Raw genomic sequence first — 6,000 nt, forward strand, 5'->3', positions numbered from 1 at the left:
TCAATTTTTGAAAGCCTCCGCATCGCCATGCAGCAAATAAATAAATATTTGACATGCTTAAACATTGTCATACCAGTGTTCATTTGTAGAAAGGATTATATGTTTGTCAAATGCGCAGGCTTTCATTTCTGCATGCTAACAGTCCAAAAACACCATATTTTTGCTATTTCTGCATAGCAATGCAATTGTGTTGATCTACGCATGCGCATCGGAAAATATGTTCACCAAGAAAGGTAGTCCCAATTAACCAATATGATGCTTATAACAGAAGTTGGTCAGTACATTTTTTTTACTTTTGATGAGGCCAAAAATGGCCCATAACGACCAAAGTCCTTTGAACTTGAATTCAATCTCTCATTACATCGTTATTTTTTAATACTTTAAAAAAAACTTTGCATTTTCATATATCACTCCCTAGTGCACATTTAATTCACCGAGGGAAAGTCTAGTATGCCTGAACTATTTTAAGTAAATTGTTTATATCATTAACTCTCTTAAACTTGTTTCAATTACGATAGGTTCCATTTACGGAGCCTTTTCTTTGAAGTGTTCGTGTATCATTCGTTTGAATCCTTGGTGTCAGATTAACTAAACTGTGCTTATCGTAAACATATACCTTTTAAGTCTATTTCTTAACAAGATTACCTGGTCTTACCAGGTTGAGCACTGCTTTCAGGTTTTGACAAAAGACAGTTTAATTGGCTTACCTGGTCAGGTATACGGCCTCCAGTCTTAAAGGACAATTGCTATGAATGATAGCCATTACCGTAATTTTATTGTGTAAATGTATACTTTAAACCATTGCTCTTTTGTTTGTAACGTACATTATCTCTCATAATGTCCCTGTATGTTCATGTCGTGGCCGAAGTGTGTATTATGTTTACAAAGAACTGGGCTTTATTAACACAAAAGCCTTTTGTGTGATGCCCAAACACGATGGGCCTTTCATGTCACTGAATGAAAGTGGGCGTTATTAATACAAAGGCCTGAATACATACAGTTGTAGATGACGTAACAGACTCCACACTTTAACACTGTATAAAAGCTGAACATAAAATTCAAAAGAACACAAAAAATAGAAAGAAATACATTTGATTGTATTTTAATTACAATAGTTAGTTTTATCTTTTCATTGTTTCCAATGTCACCATCATGTGGTTTACATGCTTGACAGCAAAAAATTGGTGCCACTGGAGCTAACACCGGCTGCTACTTCGATCTCAAAATATTTTATCGGTTTTTATTCAGAACCATCAAATCATACTCTGTTCACTTCATGTCCTCCTTAGCTGCGAAAGAAACAAAAATGTAAATAATTACACATAGAATATCTTCTATACTATTTCACCTGGAGTAACCAGATTTGGGGTACAATGACATTTTGGGATGGCGGAGTGCAGAGTTCTATAATAAGGTCACTGTGACCTATGCCTTGACCTTTGACCTCCACTTTTGAAAATATTTGTCCGGGGTATATCTTTTATACTATTTCACCTGGATAAACCAGATTTAGTGTACAATGACATCTTAGGATCGCGGATTGCAGAGTGCAAGAATTAGGCCACTGTGACCTATGACTTGACCTTTGACCTTCACTTTTGAAAATGTTTGTCGGGAGCATATCTTCTATACTGTTTCAGCTAGAGTAACCAGATTTGGTGTACAATGACATCTTGGGATGGCGGAGTGCAGAGTGCAAGAATAAGGTCAATGTGACCTATGACTTGACCTTCAAACTTTACCTTTGAAATATTTGTCGGGAGCATATCTTCAATACTATTTCACCTGGAGTAACCAGATTTAGTGTACAATGACATCTCAGGATCGCGGATTGCAGAGTGCAAGAATAAGGTCACTGTGACCTATGACTTGACCTTCAAACTTAACCTTTGAAATATTTGTCCGGGGCAGATCTTCTATACTATTTCACCTGGAGTAACGAGATTTGGTGTGCAAGGACATCTTGGGATGGCGGAGTGCAGAGTGCAAGAATAAGGTCACTGTGACCTATGACTTGACCTTCAAACTTCACTTTTGAAAATATTTGTCCGGGGCATATTTTCTATAACGTTTCAGATAGAGTAACCAGATTTGGTGTACAATGACATCTTAGGATGGCGAAGTGCGGAGTGCAACAATAAGGTCAATGTGACCTATGACTGCACCTTCAAACTTTACCTTTTGAATATTTGTCCGGGCATGTCTTTTATACTATTTCACCTGGAGTAACGAGATTTGGGATACAATGACATCTTAGGATGGCGAAGTGCGGAGTGCAACAATAAGGTCAACGTGACCTATGACTTGACCTTTGACCTTCACTTTTGAAAATGTTTGTCGGGAGCATATCTTCTATAATGTTTCAGCTAGAGTAACCAGATTTGGTGTACAATGACATCTTGGGATGGAAGAGTGCAGAGTGCAAGAATAAGGTCACTGTGACCTTTGACTTGACCTTCCAACTTCACTTTTGAAAATGTTCGTCGGGAGCATATCTTCTATACAGTTCAAAGTGTAAGAATAATGTCACTATTACCTCACTGTGACCCATGCTTCCTGACATAAGCCTACTGTTTGTTAAATATAGAAATCATTACCGATGGGGGACTATGGATTGCCTTACAATACTATACCTTGTTGTAATAAATCTGAAATTAAGTATCCTGGTAAGACTGACGGAATACACCAATCAGCGAAATTTACATGTATCCTGTTGAACTTTGTATCATCAGAGCATTGGTCGAATATGTGCTTTGCTTGGGGAATACAGCGATTACACTATAGCTAAAAAGTAATACAAATAATCAAACCTTTTATTCTTCTTTGCTTATTATGGGGAATTGATTTAAGTTTCATACTGTTACCATTTGCATAATCATCCGAAGAAGTGTATACTGACATATGACACATGGCAAAAACCTAGTTTACATACAGACATTTGTGACACACGTGCACTGCTGCTGGTCTATAGGAAATAAATGTTTCACCCTATACCAAAAGGCATTAAGGAGATATTGCAACAGTCATACAATTATGCATTCGGAAGTCCACTCTTTGTTTATAGCAGAAGCAGAGCCAAAAGCTCTCGAAACAGTACTTTTGGTTGGTCCTTGGAGGGAATATACATTTCAGACTATTGCCAACACAGAAATTAAATTAGAATAAGTATCTGTTCACAACTGTTTCAACAAATTTAAGTGGTGTTGATCCTGCATCTCAACTGACTGTGTTGTGTTCTTTTTTGCCATAAATGTTATATAACTATTGAAATATTGCAACATCAAGAAAGCATGTGTCTGCAGCGCTTTAAGTACTTTGATTTATGGTGCGTAATTATTATTGTGCTTTGTGATTTCGCCGTCACACACTGGCTTTCCCTACAAGAACGTGATATAACTTGAATTTAACCCAGGATGACATGTCGGGTGTCGTCTATGAAGCAGAAAATACTGACCCTTCGGGAAAACCTGGGCTTATTCTACTTGTACTTTGTAATAGTCTCATTGTAAATATTTCCTTTGTTATTATTTCCCACTAGTTTAATTGATTTTAGTTCAAATAACAGTTTGCCATTGTATTTATTGCATTTACTTATTAATAAGCTGTGTACTGACATTCGACGTCGTTATAAATTTGCTGTCGGATTTGAAAGTAACACCTGTGAAAGTATTAGTTGAGCTGTGGCGACTGCATTAACAGTAAATATAGGTTTTATTTTCAAATATATATAAAGTTCTATCAGCTTATAATCACTCTCATTGGCCCGGATGTTAGCACGCGGGGTCTTGCCGAGGAGAGGACGTACGTTGTCTTTTGCAGGAACAAAGAAAACATTCGTTAAGGTTTAACGCAAGAGCAAAAATAAAATGTTGAATTTATATGCTGAAAAGTTTTTATATAAAAAGCATATGATCGTTGATAGCTTTAAACATACAAAAGTTAAATAATTAATGAAAAATATCCCAGATTATAGAGCAATTGACTAAATATTTTGTTACGTACTTTTAAGTTATCTTAAAGTGTGTATTGTGTGTTTCAGTTTGTACGGGTCCTCTAGATTCCGGACCCTACTATGCAAACATGAGACGTTTTTCCATGTTGCGGGATTCTTTGCTCCGTTTACGTATGGCGTATCAAACAATCACCGTCCCACTGCAAGCAAAACAAAATACACTAACCCCAACACACTCCAGTCAAGGGTTCGAATCTCGGTCTATCCCCGCTGAATGTTTACACTCAGAACATTTATTTGTTATATTTTTTATTATATATCTATTACAGCTGTATTTTTCATTTAAGTCACACAAGGTATAGCTTTCTTTTCAGAAATGATTTATAAAAGCTATAGTTCTGCCGAAAAATAAAACATTTTCCGATGTGTAGTTACAGTTTCTGGCAGTGCAGTGGAACAAGGATCCTTAATACTAGCTAATTCCATCACCATTCAACGATTCACTAGGAACTTCTTCAAACCCTTCTCTCCATTCTATTTGAACCATATTACCTTTAATATATCAATCATCGAATATAAACTGTAGTTAAAAATCACCTAAACGAGTACTTACCTTTGTTGATCGTCTCAGCACTGATGTTGTCTTCCAGTTTTCATTTACTTGAAGCTCATGGAAACTCAGACTAGACACGTATAAAACCGAAACTGTTCCAGTACAGTCTGATCCAGAGACGTATGACTGTATATGTCTCTGTCTCATCACAAGACGCGCATCCCTATCAGCAGAGGACCACCATTGGAGTGGAAATCCAATGTTATCGGACAAATGAATAAAAAAAACCTAACACAATATTAACAGAAGCAAATATTTATTGATTTGACACCCCGAGAATGAAATGAACTGTATTTCTACGTTTCAATTACACAATGTTGATTTCAAACCAATGGCGGGCATTGTCCTTTCACAGTACTGATATCATTAGCACGTACTGTCATCAATGAGGCGATTAGGGGAGCGGAACTCGGCCAAGACAATACACGTGTCTGGAGTGGACCTGTTCCAGCACAGTATAATCACAAGACGCGCATCCCTATTGTAGCAGACGACCACCATTGGAGTCATGGGAGCGGAGACCCAATGTTATCGGACCTGTTGGATATTGACGGAATACAAGTCTTGTAAAACCGTACGGAAACATTTAAGAAATAAGAGGTATACACGCGCGCAGAATGATTCAAGCTCCTCTTTGGTCATGTTTTCCCTTACAATAATGGTCATGTTTTCCCTTACTTAAACCGTTTTTACTGAAGCGTTAGTTCACTTTTGAAAAAAGAAACATTACTCTAAACTGTTCTGAAATATCTGTAAATTTCTATCAATGATATTATTATGAAAAATAACCCAACATTTTGAACCATAAGCAGACACTTTCCTTTTGTGTTTTACCTTGTTTCTCTTCTTTGACTTCAAACTGTCTCTTTTCTTCGTTCAAATTTCAACTGTTCCAAACTTTTCAAAATGTCTGTCGTCTGTTCCTTCAGAGAGGTCTGTATGCGCATGCTCAAGATTGCAATCAGATTCCAGAGAAACTGATTAGTTGTGAAAAACCACGCCACTTGATTGACGTGAAAGATCCATTTCGGGGGCGTGGTTTAAATTGTGAATATTAATGATTGAACCATTGAAATTCAAAATGACGGACAGCAACCTGGAGACTCTCACAAAACCAAAAGTGAAAATAAACGTTCACTTTGACCTACGGCAAATGAATTCGCCTGTTCATCTTTTTTGCGATCTTTAATTAATATATGTATGTCTTTGTGCAGCTGGGACAACAGCTCGGGTACATCTCGGAGAGATTTCCGGCAATCTGCGGAAATCTGCTGAAGATTGCCGGAAATCTCTCCGAGATTTTCTGTGCATGTCAGAAAAGCTTCCTAGTTTTTCAATTGTAGTTCAGTGGGATACTTTAATCGAACATTTCCGAAATGCCAAGTTTTCAGGAAAAGTCCGAGCTTTTGATCCGAAAGCTATCAATGCATACCGG

General features: G+C 37.2%; 1 protein-coding gene across 2 annotated transcripts in view; it reads right to left on the bottom strand.

Moving 5' to 3' along the window:
* LOC110464356 (NACHT and WD repeat domain-containing protein 2-like) overlaps positions 1–5,482 on the bottom strand; it is a 61,179-nt gene extending 55,697 nt beyond the window's left edge. For both annotated transcript variants that reach the window (XM_021519541.1, XM_021519538.1), the window contains exon 1: positions 5,400–5,482. The gene's annotated coding sequence lies outside the window, so the exon portion shown is untranslated. The remainder of the gene's footprint in view (positions 1–5,399) is intronic.
* Between the last annotated feature and the right edge of the window lie 518 nt (positions 5,483–6,000).

Source organism: Mizuhopecten yessoensis, unplaced genomic scaffold (assembly GCF_002113885.1).
Source record: "Mizuhopecten yessoensis strain PY_sf001 unplaced genomic scaffold, ASM211388v2 scaffold10985, whole genome shotgun sequence".
Classification (NCBI taxonomy): Eukaryota; Metazoa; Mollusca; class Bivalvia; order Pectinida; family Pectinidae; genus Mizuhopecten; species Mizuhopecten yessoensis.